Source organism: Ambystoma mexicanum, chromosome 4q (assembly GCF_040938575.1).
Source record: "Ambystoma mexicanum isolate Mex_15411 chromosome 4q, UKY_AmexF1_1, whole genome shotgun sequence".
Taxonomy (NCBI): Eukaryota; Metazoa; Chordata; class Amphibia; order Caudata; family Ambystomatidae; genus Ambystoma; species Ambystoma mexicanum.
This window is the reverse complement of record NC_090928.1, coordinates 915,297,366-915,310,438: the sequence shown is the minus strand read 5'-3', so window position 1 is coordinate 915,310,438 and position 13,073 is coordinate 915,297,366. Positions and strand designations below refer to the sequence as shown.

The 13,073-nt window shown below is 46.3% G+C and overlaps 1 non-coding gene across 1 annotated transcript; it reads left to right on the top strand.

Annotated features, from left to right (window-relative positions):
* The first annotated feature begins 773 nt into the window (after positions 1-773).
* On the top strand, positions 774-866 carry TRNAI-UAU (transfer RNA isoleucine (anticodon UAU)). The gene is given in 2 exon segments: positions 774-811; positions 831-866. It is a non-coding gene; the product is annotated as a tRNA-Ile (tRNA).
* The last annotated feature ends 12,207 nt before the right edge of the window (positions 867-13,073 follow it).

Sequence of the window (13,073 nt, the reverse complement as noted above, 5' to 3'; positions counted from 1 at the left end):
TAGGAGTAATGACGATTACCGGTAAGTAATCAGAGCATGAACTCAAATAAATGTCATCATAGAGCACCACATGTTTTCATCTATATTCTTTGTTTTTGTTGTTGCGGTGAGCTGCAGACTTAAGGACAGGGGGTGTTGGTGTTGCTGCTGGAGGAGAGTGAACGCGGATGCTATTTGTGTACACCGAATGCATTTATAATAAAACCAAACCACTTAAAGATCATTAAAACCTTTAAATTGATGTGAACCGTTTCAAATTGTACACAAACGGACAAGATGACAGTGAGACCAACATTCGTGAAGCCAGTAAAACGGTTACCTCGAAAAGTAGATTCTCCCTGTTTAGTTTCAATGTCATCTGCGTATTGCGTTGTTGCTCTTATAGAGGCCAACTATTCTGTGTACGCCATGTGAAGAAGACACTTCCCCTTTCTTACGTTCTTACGAGGCGAGAGGCATGTGTTATTCCTGTAACATTATGCGTTTTTTTTATATTAGGATACATGTTTGAACTAATATAAAGTGATACAGGTGAATGTAGCAGTTCATTGCACAGCCAACCACTGTTGCGGTCGTCGGTATGGGAGGACGCATTCACAAGCAGCCACACAGGTTCAAGTTTATTTAGATGCACTTGAAGGTCGACATGCAGTGCGTTATAAAGCGTTGCAAATAAACTATCAGTAAAAAGACAGGAACACATTCTCAAAATGGTCATATACACGCCCACAGGGCGTTTGCTTATAAAGAGATTTTCATCACATGGTGTCAGAGCTCCAGTGGCGCAATCGGTTAGCGCGCGGTACTTATACAGCAGTACAATGCAAGCAATGCCGAGGTTGTGAGTTCGAGCCTCACCTGGAGCACAGTTTTTTAAAATAAGGCTAACAATTGTTAGTGTTCCTAGCTATACTGTAGCAAAACGGAATGTTGTGTAATTGTGTTGTATTTTTGTCACGGACGGAGCGTTACAACTCCCAATGGAACACATAACGAAACCTTCACTGCTGTTTTCGCAGGCTTTGACTTTTGCAGACCAACACACACCAAGGTGCCGCCTTTTAGGCGAACGTATCAATTTATGATACGTTCCAATTATGAATGGTCCTATAATTCGACAACCGCAATTGCATAAAACATTTTGGTTTGTTTTTATCAATACCACAGCACTGAACTGTTACGTGCGCCCCTTAAATATGGCATTCTAATTTGCAGCCTTTAAAACATAACGTCAGTTTCCCTGCGATTCTTCTGCTTCCCTTGTTAATATGGGAGCGAGATGTACGTAAGCACGTGACAAACCATCCGCGTGAAAGCAACGCCGAATAACTAGAACGTTCATGTTTAGTTCTATCTGGTTTCCTTTTCGGTCCACTGTCATGGCTGAATAAAGCAAAGCACTTTCCGCAACGGAGATTCACACCCACACTGTTGGCATGTGACTTTGAGTCTTAGAACCACTCCGTTTTCTGTAGCGAAGTATACGGAAAACGACCTAAACATACGTGTTAACCGTTCTGTATATTATGAGCAATCAAATGACATTACTATAGCTCATTGCGCACCATCATTTCATTGAGTACATGTATCCGTTGCATCTGACCACTTATTAAGTGGCCATCACTTTGTTTCTCAAATAAACTGTAGCCACCGAAATGTCTAATTCACGAATTGCGTTACCTGAATATCAATGGTAATTATTGGTCCACACTTTGTGAAAGATGGGTAAAAAAAACACAATATTCATTATGAAAAGAGAATTCTCCATTAGTAACCTGTGATGTACTGTTCCGACTGGGACATTTGCACTGTGGCAGCTTTCAAAAGGTAAATCATTAAATGTCTTTAATTATTTAATAGTTTACTGCAAATGTGTTTTCTGCATGAAGTGCCCCCCCCACACACACATACACATTTTATTTTCAGTTTGCCCTATTTTAGAGATTGAAGTTGTGGGCTGGACCTGAAAGTGGTTTGGGGGAAAATCACAATATAACTCCTGTAATGGCGGGCGAACGCGCCCACGAAGGAGGCATGGCAGGCGCCGCCCCTTAGTGGGGGTTGCCCAGCCCCTCTCCCCTCCCATAACGTCAGGGTGGGGGCGGGGGCGGGGAAGCAAGCAGCCAAGGGGGGGGGGATAGGCGGGGCAGGCAAACGAGGGGGAGGAGGCCCCTATATAGGGCCCAGTCGGATAACAGCACCTCCTCTCCCCCTCGGTACCTGCTCCCGCCATAGCACGCATTTTCGTTTCCCACCGTCCCTCCCTATAAACAAAAATGTTTGCACTAATTTTCTTTTGTTTGTATTACAGGTTGCCCAGCGGAGTTACATGGCGATCCCTTAGCAAAGCACTGGCAAGCCCATAGGGGAATGCTCAGCCAACAGATTAGATATTACGGTGCCCCAGGAGTTCTAGACTCGGGGGAGGCCCTTGGAAAAAAGGGGAGGGATTTAGGGGACTTGGAAGCCATTTCCAACCCAAGATTGTGGCGGGGGGGGGGTGGTGGAAAATAAATTGGTAAACAAGGGGAAAACCAAAAGGTCTACAAATGAAGTCGGGGGGGGACCGTGATTAAGGTAAGGTGGTACAAGGCGGGTGGCCAAAGAAACAGGTGAGGGGGTAGGGATAACGGATGACGGAAGGAAGGATACAAAGGGGGGATGTGAGGGGGCAAAGAATTGGCCCCGAGGGGGGACAAGAGGGAACAGTAGGGAGAAGTCGGCACAGAAGGAGGGTGACACGAGGGGGAGGTGGAGGGACCAAGACGGGGCAGAAAGTCTATCAGATAAAACGGGGGGGAAATAGGTCTGAGGAAGGGATGGGGGGCTAGGACCAACGCCGGGGGGGAAGAGACGGGGTACGATAGAACAGGGCTGGGGAAGAGTGTCTCGGGGAAGTAAGGGAGCCTAGGATCTGGAGGGGCAGAAAACGACAGGGGGTGGGAGGTTGGAAACCTGGCACTTGGAGAGGGGAGGAGCGAGTTAGGGATGGGAAGGCCTAGGGTCCATGGAGGCTGAGGGGTGGGGGAGAACTGGGCTAGACTTCGTAGGGTGGCCTGGGGGGAGAGGGCGCAGGAGAAGTTGGGGGGCTTCACCGTAGGAGCGGCACAGTTGGGGGACGGGGGGGCAGATCAGAGTAGTAAGCGCTCGAGGACAGCTGGACATCGCAAAGCGATGACTGTATAGGCAGGCAGTACGTGTTAGTATGTGTGACGGCACGGGCAGACCGTGACGGATAGTATGTACAAGTATGTGGGGTACGTGCTGTTTGGGACACCGGTGATGGCGTCTGTATAGGAGCTTGTCAATAGCGTGGCACCAGGTGGCTGCCTGTTTACCTAGAACCCTACACAAGACACGATGATGGGGGGGTCGGGGGAGGGGGAGGGGGGCTATCCAACGGGGACCTTAGCGCAAAAAAAGAAGGGGAGTGTAAAAGAAATGATTAACAAACGAAGCCACCAGGGGAACATTACTAAATGGCCAGGGGTAGAGCGAGGTTGCTAGCAAGGGCCGGGCTCAACCCGAGACGTCCACCGGACAAGGACGGTCTGGGAGGGGGCGGGGGGCTGCGTAGAAGAACCTGTGGTGTGGTGAATGACGGATCGCCTGTAAGATAACTCCAAGACTTTATGCAAATAAAGCTGCTGTGGCATTAACTCTTCCAACTTTAACAATGCGTCTGTGTATTATTTCTGAATGAATGAAGGCTGCCTGATCAGGTCCGCACAAGGGCCGGAGAAGGGTTGGGGAGGGCCAAGTGGACATGATAACAAGTGGGGGGGAGGGGCGCGGCACTGGGATACCCACGCTAAGGGCTATGGCCCCTTTAAGAGGAAACAGCGCCCTATGCATTGGTTTGCAGATAGAGGCAAATCAAAATGCTTTTTTGAAGTATGTTTGAGCTCACTCATATTGCAGTCCGAGGTAAAATATTTAACCAGTTTAAATTGGCAGGGAGGCCGGAATCACAGAGTTTTGAAGTTCCTGCTGTGATGCTGGAAATGCATTGGAGGGGCAGCGCCTCCATGTACTTGTCCTGTACTTCCTTATTATGTGTGTTCTGTGTTGATTTCTGCACATGAGTCCAGTTGGCACCCCTGGCAGTGCAGCTCTTCCTCTTTTAGGTTGTGGTGAACAGAGAACCTTGGGATACCCTTATGGCACCCATGGGTGGGGGTACAACTCTGTACCAACCTGCGTGTTGCCCACAGAGCAGGGTATGGGCTGGTGGCAGCTTCATTCTGATATGCCGGGAGCTCTGAGTATCCTCCATTTTGGGATACCCAGGCCCTTCTATAGGAATCGGTGGATTCTTGCTAGAAGGCAAGATGGCCCCTGGGGCCTCTTGGTTTCTATTGCTTGTTACCTTGTTTTCCCAAAGTCCTGGGAAGCCCTGACCCTTTCTCTTCCCCTGGCTGTTGGGCGGAAGAACCATATATGGTATTGTGGGGAAGCAGTGACTGTATGTTGTGGGTACACCGTTGGGGTGGGACCTGTGTGAATAGAGTGTGTGACCAATATGCATTCTATGTTATGGGTGTCTGGTCTCTGTGTCTGTGGCACAATGAATGAGACAGCCCTGCCTGAAACTGACATGAATGCAGTGTGATGTGCTGAGATGCTGGGTGCTTACCCCAATCCACATTCCTTGTTATAAGGTGTCTGGGTGGAAGTGAATAGCCTGAATGCCTGTGAGCATGATTGGCTGCCTTCCTGCATGAATGCCCTTCTGTGTGAATGGCTGTCTGAGCCTGGCTCAGCCAGAGTGAATGAGGGACAGATATGTATATCTGGGGACTTCTCAACAATTTGTTCAGAAGCTGAAGTTGAAACTTGAAGCTCATCCTTGAAGCCCAGCTGGAAGAAGAAGATTGCTGCTGCATTTCCTTCGACATAATCTAAAAGTTGTCAAGTATGTCAGGGACTGATCCAAGAGAGCGCCTGTCTAGGAGACCTCTCCCTGGGCTATGAGGAGCCATCATGCACAAACTGCTGTTCATCGAGGCACCATGGAAGCCAGTTCTGTGAGTCTGACAACCGTAGAAGGGGTCAGTCGAGAATCCTGAAGAGACCGCCTGTACATCAAGGCCATTGAAGTCCATTGACATCAACCGGAGTTCGGAAGATTTCTGTGACCGCTGGAAGCCAAGTCGAATCAGGTTGCCCAGAAGCAGGGACACCTTGACGCTGTGCTGCTTGACGCCCAGAGCCGAGAAAGCTCCACTTTTGCCTGAGAACATTTGTCAGATGGCTCCCTTGCCATCACCGTCGACCACTTTGTCCCGCCGGAGAAAGTCATGGTCACTGGCTACCGAGGAAAGTACGCCGGTGGGTTTCCCGCCACCATAAGCCGATAAACACATCCCGAGGACACTGGTGGGGTGAAGATCCGAGATCCAGCCTGTGGTTGAGTCCCGATCGCCAAAGCTATCCCGAGGTAGGGGCTGCGGCACCGACAGGCCAGAGGATCACCGAAGCAACTCCCGGCACCCGACGGCCACTGCCGGACCTGCATCCATCACCGCCAAAAGTCTTTTAAGTCCACTGAGACGTTTTTGCAGCACCAAACATGTTGCACCGAGGTTTACTGCATGCTTCATCTTCCCAGGACTTCCACAATCGATCTTCGAAGAGCACCACACAGATGAAAGCTGCAGCATCACCGCAAGTGTTCCACTTTACCTCAAGGTTCACGATGCCCAGGGGCGCCTGCTTGAAAGGAAGTACACCCTTGAAGGATCCCGTTGCCGAACCGTCGAAGAAACTCTTCCACTTCAGGTACATTTGGGTGGTTGAAAATTTTAACCAAGAAGCAAGGAAGCAAGGCTTATTGAGTATTTATGGACTGGGCTTGTTAATTATTTTATTACAGGCTGCCCAGGTGGGGGGATCCTCATTCAGAAGTGTGTATCTATATCCAAATACAGCATTCTGCCAATGCTTAAGCTTAACCTGCCTTCCTTCCTTATTTTCTATGTTGATACACCTTACTGAACGATTTGTTTGCTCTATTATAACTGCCAGCAGTTGATGAATTTTTAAAAGAATCTAAAGTCTAAGTGTGGTACCACATAGCATTGTATAGATTTGTCATTATAGAAATACCAGAGTACAAAGTGTGTTATTGAATTGTGTTTATATCGCAGAACCTTATTATTATATATAAAGAACTGTGTTAGCACATATCATAGTGTGTGGACATTCCTTTGTGGGGAGCATGGGGACTCACTGTACTTAAGAACCAGCCTGCATCACCCCCTGAGAGCTTAAGCCTTAGTTGCTCGTCTATAGCTACCATATAGAGAATGCACGAGTGGGTAGGCAAACCTTGTTGGTAATGGTGCTGGATTATGTTTACATTCTGGATTGGGCTTCTTAGGTAAGAAGGTCAGTACACCTTGTCTTGGTTCACAATTTGTTTTTTTATTATTTGTAATTTTATATTGTGTGACCGTTATCCTAGCACATACAGTTCTAGTTGGATGTGAGAAGAGGCAACACGTGTTAACTCTGATGTCTTTGTCAAGGCTGTGCATGTGAGGTGATGTGCAAGTGTTTGGTGACAAGGTAAGTGAAATACGGCACGACAAATTGAATCATATACATAGGTAGAACACAGATGATTGGTATATACAATGTGAGTGGTAAAGTGTGAGGTGCCGTGATCGTAACAAGTGTAAATGTACATTGGCAGAACACAATCGAGTCTAATATAAAGCCACATTGGTTTGTAACATACAATCGTCAAAGAAATGTACCAAGGAGGAGAAAAAGAAGAGGTGTGTAGGAGTACAGAGGAAGCAATAAATAGTGGTAGGAGGTTTATGCAGAAAATACAAACATCATGAATGGCTGGTGCACATTGTAAATGAAATGCACACTGTGACACTGGCACCTATTTCAAAATGGTCTGCTTCAGGGTAAACAGACCATCTGTCCGGTTTGCACTATGTACATACATACTAACATGAACTAATCAATTAACAACCCCTTCTGCATTTCTGGTAACATGTCATTAACAAATCGGTGCAAAATGGACTCAGATGAGATGAACTGAATGTGGGTGCTTTTCTGCAATAGAGTTAAAACGTGCAACTATATGTTACTGGCTGTGTAATTCCTTTCAGCATGGCACAAACTGCGAGGCTGAAATATGCACTGTTGAAAAAGCATCATGGTATGTGCAGGAAGCATTTGTTGGAGATATGTTTGCAAAGCTATTGTGTTGAAGGCAAAATTACTGAGGTAGCTCGGATGATGTGGGCATGTTCACAGAGGGGCAGGTCCTGTTGAATGACAGGGGTAGCTGTTAAAAGGAATGGCGACAGGGGGGTGTGGGTTCAGACTGGCAGAGCAGAGCTTCAGAAACTTCCTGGGTGACGGTAGGAGGAGACGGGCGGCAGACTGGGGAAGCAGTTATCCTGGCATATAAGTTGTCATTCCTGTGGGTTGATGGAGTGTGCAGAGGTCGCAACACTGCTTTTGGTCTCCAAACCAACAGAGAGGGGTTTCCAGAGATAGCAGAGCAAGGATCTCGCCAGAATTGAAAGTGAATATACCAGTCAATAAGTGAGGGTATGCCTGAATTTTGTGTTTCCTAGTTAGCCAGAGGAAACTCATTTAATGTGTAATGTTTTAATGTCAAAAGTGAATGCAGTTCGGAATTACAAGTTTTTATTAAGCATAACTTCTGCCAAGTACCGCAATTCAAGTTTGGGGTTGAGCTGACTACAGTTCATTCTATTTTTCAGTTGTGCCTTTTGAAATATTTTTTTTTTCTTGCTTCTCCACATTCGCACTGACAAATGTGTCCATGTATAATTGTTGCAGTGGATCATTGGTAAATTATCTGTCAAGATAAAGACACATTACAAAAAAACACTACGTGTTCTGATACATTTTTATGGCAGTTAGGTCATCTTATTTCAAGTGCATAACGGTAAATGCTTTTGATCTATTGTGGGCTCTGTAGCTAGAAAGTGAGCGAGAGTGCAGTATTTCATTTTTGCCTGTTTACAGCTGAACAGATCTGCCTTCAAGACAGTAGCCCAGCATCGTAGATACGTTGCTGGGGATAGCCAATGACACTGCTAACATACAAGTGGCATGGAATACAGACATTAGTATATGTTATGAGGGGAACATTATCATTATAGATAGGGAAGACACCAATGCATTACTACAGTGAAACCTAACACCATTTTACCGCAATAATAGAATACCAAAAAATGAGGTGTATCCCTTCTAGACAATATTTCTAACATATTTTGATGCATTGGCCTGTGGGAACTTTAAAGCAGTTACTGGACGTGGCAGTGTATTAGGCACAGCCATTCTGTGCACTTAAAAAAGGAATTCATTCTGTGAAGTGATAGCCTGGCATTGTGCACAGTGTCACCATGTCCCAAATTGGAGCTGGTTTTTCTGAGCTGGCAAACTATCTTGAGGCAAAACTCTTTGCCCATGGGGTGTGGTTATCAGAAAATGCTATTTTATAGAGGGACCGAATATGTGAAGAAGTGCAGGAGGAGTCATTGCAGGACATGTTTGAAGAAGGGAGTATTGTACAAGTCTGCCTGCTGAGACTTTTTAGGGCTTCAGACAAGAATTGGGAAAAGGATTGCATAATATGATTATGTGCCAAGCTTTGGATTCTCCCAAACCGGTCTTTAGAAATGCAGGGGAATGATTCTGAAGTAATTAGTAAGTTGCAGACCAGTTTGGATGATGCAATTGAACAAATAAAGGGCGTAAAAATGGAATTATGGCAATCTAACACAGAAATACAGTCTAAATATAGTGAGATGGATAATCAGTTTACTCAGAAGAAAAATCAATTTGAAGAGAGTGAACAGTAATTGATGCAATTAACAGGTATCATAGATGCAATAAGACAGGACAAGGATGATACCGTTTTGGAGATGCAAACACTCTAAAAGAATAATATGGAGAAAGATGAGGAATTCCGTGCTATAGAACAAGAAATGGTTAAAATGTTGGAGGAGAATGACAAGAAGGACAGGGAGTTTGACCAGTGCCAAATGCAAATAAGTGAACTGCAGGCCGCGATTAATTAAATTAATGATGAGAATTCTAATCTTTGTCAGGAGGTAGGACAACTTCATAGACAATGCAAGGATCTGGAACATTAACACTGTAATTCATGGATTATTTGCGCCAAAAAAAAACGGGATTTGTGCGCCATACTGCCCGCAAATCCCTGTAACAAATGGGGATTTGCGGCCAGAATGGCGCAAAAATCCAGTTTTTTTCAGCACAAATAATCCATGAATTATCCCCTTCATATTTAATTTCAAATCTCAGGAAAAGCGACAAGGCACTACATTTAATGGAGTTGAGATTAGCCCCAGCTCTGTCCGAGGGAATAATGTACCAATAGCAATAAATGTGGCTACGTCTGATTGTAGCCTATTGGGGGGGTTTGATTCACCCATCGGTGGTTACCATCAGTCCTGCCCACCTGAGAAAAGAAATGAGCAACAGAATAATGCACCTAAGCAATGCGCCAAGTAGCCCTATCAAAATCATGAAATCAATCAAAACTTTGATTAAACCATTCAAAAAGGGAGGCGATTGTTGCATGGAGGACCATTTAGAGACATTACACAATGGGCCTCATCACGAGTTGGGAGGTATCCCTAGCGGTATTACTGCCGGGGCTATTAGCATTACCGTCAAACCCCCCGGCGCTAATGGCACCGGATCATGGGTTTGGCGGAACGGTAAATCCCCATTCCCCATTGGGCCCATTCAGGAATTCCCTATTCCCCATTGGGCCCAATGGGGAATTTGTAGTGCTACTAATGCCGGCGGTATTAGCACAGCGGTAATATCGGCGAAGATCAGCAAAATTGCAGCAGATTTACCCCCAGCTCAGAGCTGGGGGTAAATCCTGCCAACCCCCTGATTTGGCTGACCCTTAAATGCGGCGGTAATAGCATTACCGCCGCATTTAAGGGTTACCGCCAAACTCGTGATGAGGCAGAATATATTTAATGTCCTTCCGATACCTAGGGAACACTATAGACAGTACTTTCAGCAATCACTTGACTCTGCAGCTACTAGTGTCATTCAGGGTCTCAATGAGCAGGAACACTTGTCATGGGCAGACTTTGAGAAAGAGGTTAGACATAATTTCTCACCTTACTAGTCGATGCAAGAGGCTAAAAAAGCAGCGTATACCATGACAGCAAAACCAGATATGTCTCCTCGCCAATTCCTCCAAGAATTAAAAAGAGCATTTTCCCATTTTGATGTGTCTTTTAACCCTAATTCTGTAGAATTTAAGACTACATACTTTTATGGTCACCAAAAATATATTATATCACAGCTATTTCACGAATTTGACAGAGAAAAATCATTAGAATGGATAGTAGAACAAGGGACCAAACTTTATGAGGTAATCTATTGTCAGAGAGAGGAAGGGTCTAGGAATAGAGAGAAAAAATCGAAATCTAAAGAATCCACATCAACAATAATGGAGATAAAATCTGCAAAAATGCCACTTGAATCAGCCAAACTTTTACAAGGAACCACATGACACCTAATCAGAGGAGCACGCCACCACAGAGGAGGCAACCCCAAACTCATATGTTCCAATCTGTTGATCCAAGCAATAGAGAGACTTTCCTTAGTCCTAGATACCTGGGTGATGCCCCTAAGGTAGGATTCTGACCAGATATGTCAGGCATGAATAACAATCAAAATCAAAGGAACAATGGCCCATACCAGACATTGGGGGCGCAGAGCAGGTTTGACCCTAATACCATGGTATATGGCCACCAAGAAAGAGCATGGTACGTGGATAGATTCATTGAAAATGGAAATCAGCAGAGAGGAGAGTTTCCACCAAATGAAAGACAAAATATGAATGATGTCCCACACCATTATAACCAGTACCACCACCAGTCAACCAGTCAAAGAATGGTCACACCGCGTTCCCCACTGTTAAGATGGATTTCTGAACTCTGACCTGGAGGGGCAGAGGTTCAGAAGGCCAGCCTAGTTTCTTGGAACAGGGTAACCTCTGGACAAGCCACACCAATCAGGGTAGCGATGGCGGTGGTCAAGACTAAGTCTCAAGAGGGGTGAGGGTGACAGAAAGACCTCTCTGAGCACACAAAGCAAGGACACTTACAAATTACTCCAGACAGGTGTTATATTAAAAATATAGACACATTTATTACAAGGCCTTTGTAACATCGACCATAGCAAAGAATCACAATAATACTCAAATAAACCAACACATCACAATCAATACAATATATATACAAGACCGCAGGGTCTAAGGAGTTAGGAGCACGCAATATGTAGACCACCTAGATGGGGAGAAAAACATGCAGTGCAAGTAATCCAGTTCGACATCCGAAAAACACCTAACTAGGAGGAAGTCCGAGCCCTACAAAGAGAGGAGCCGTATGCTCAAAAGTACCTGCACACGCTGGTGCCAATGGACAAAGGAGGGCCTCTTCAAGGATATCAGGCAGTTCAGGAAGGTGAATGACGCGATGCAGAACAAGTCCCCACTACTCAAGCAAGGCCTCCACTGGTGGGCAGAGGCAGGGTGAGAGTGCGGGATAGAGTTGCTATTTCGCAACAGCGGTAGCAGAGAAACGGGTCCTGCGCGAGGGGCCACCAGTTGGGGTATGGACTACTCACCGGTCCCCGACGCAGGCAGACCCAGACTTCTCCAGTTCAGTTCGCGTTGCTGGCAAGTTCAGCTGCGATGATCAGGACCTCTCGACACCGTGTCGATTCTGTGTAGCAGGATGCAGGGTAGAGGGTGTCCCAAATGCAGCGGACGTGCACACGTTGTTACCACAGCAGGGTAACACAGCAACCGCATTTACTCTGGTCCGGGCGCACTCGTTTCACTTCAGACCTGGGAATGCCAAGTGTACCAATTCGGTGTGAGGGTGCTGTGGATGCAGAGCAAGCAGTAGCCCAAGTTTCAAGGGCTTCCCCGAAACGGTGGCGGTGACAGAGCAAAGCGTCCTGCGTAAGCTGGTCAGCCCACTGGTTGGCCCAGGGACACTTCCGAAGAGGCTTGCTTGCAGGGTTTGATGAAGGTGCCGTGAATAGTTGATCCCACTATTCCAAAGGGTCGAAGCGCCTTCGCAGACCTTCTAGGACGATCAGATGCAGAGGGGTCTCACAGGACAACAGCAGTTCAGGGTGCCAAACCTTCAGCAGGTCACCAGCGATTCCTCGACTCAGCTTCTTGTTGCAGGATACTTGGCTCCTTATCCCTTGTTCGGTGTGAACTCAGGAGATCGACATGGTAGTGGTGTTTTCAGCCTCCTCTTATCCAAAGTTCCCTTCGCGCCAAAACGGAGAGGGCCCAATGGGAGATCTGCTCACAAACACTCACACCATACGTGGACCTATCACGGACCACGGTGGTCCCAGGCATTCAGGACACTCTAGACTCTCTGGCACCCAGGATGTGTATTGGGAACAGACATCCCAACCCACATCCTGGAGGCACACAAGGCATGCAGAAGACCGCGAAAGCTTTGTGTTTCCCGGGAAAGTGCATGACCAAATAAGGATTGCCCCGGGTCGGCCCGACCTGGGTGAAGGTGAAGGGGCAAGACGGTCAGCAGAAAGGACAAAGAACCTCGTGGCATGGCCATTTTGGAGCCAGGCCATTCATTTGTGCCAAACGCGGTAAGCGCGGCTAACATGGCGAAAAAGGGTTCCAGGCCACTTGAATTCGTAGTACACCCCAGAACTTAAACTACTTAGGAAAATGAAAGCCAAATCAGAACTCCTATCGAGAACTAACCCATCATCTGAAAACAAATCCAATCTCAAGAACATCTCCGCGCTAGATAACTTGTACTAAAAAAAGATGCCTATAACGTTAGGATAGATCAGGCAGGTTCTTCCACCAAAGAACTATTTAAAATACTAAAGGAGCTAGAAAACCCCAATCCATCTCCAGACACCTGCTCAAAAGATAAACCATGGTGCACCAGCATCCAGAACACCCTCAACAACAAAATCACAGGACTCCAAACCAAAATTGAGGACAAACATCAACAACT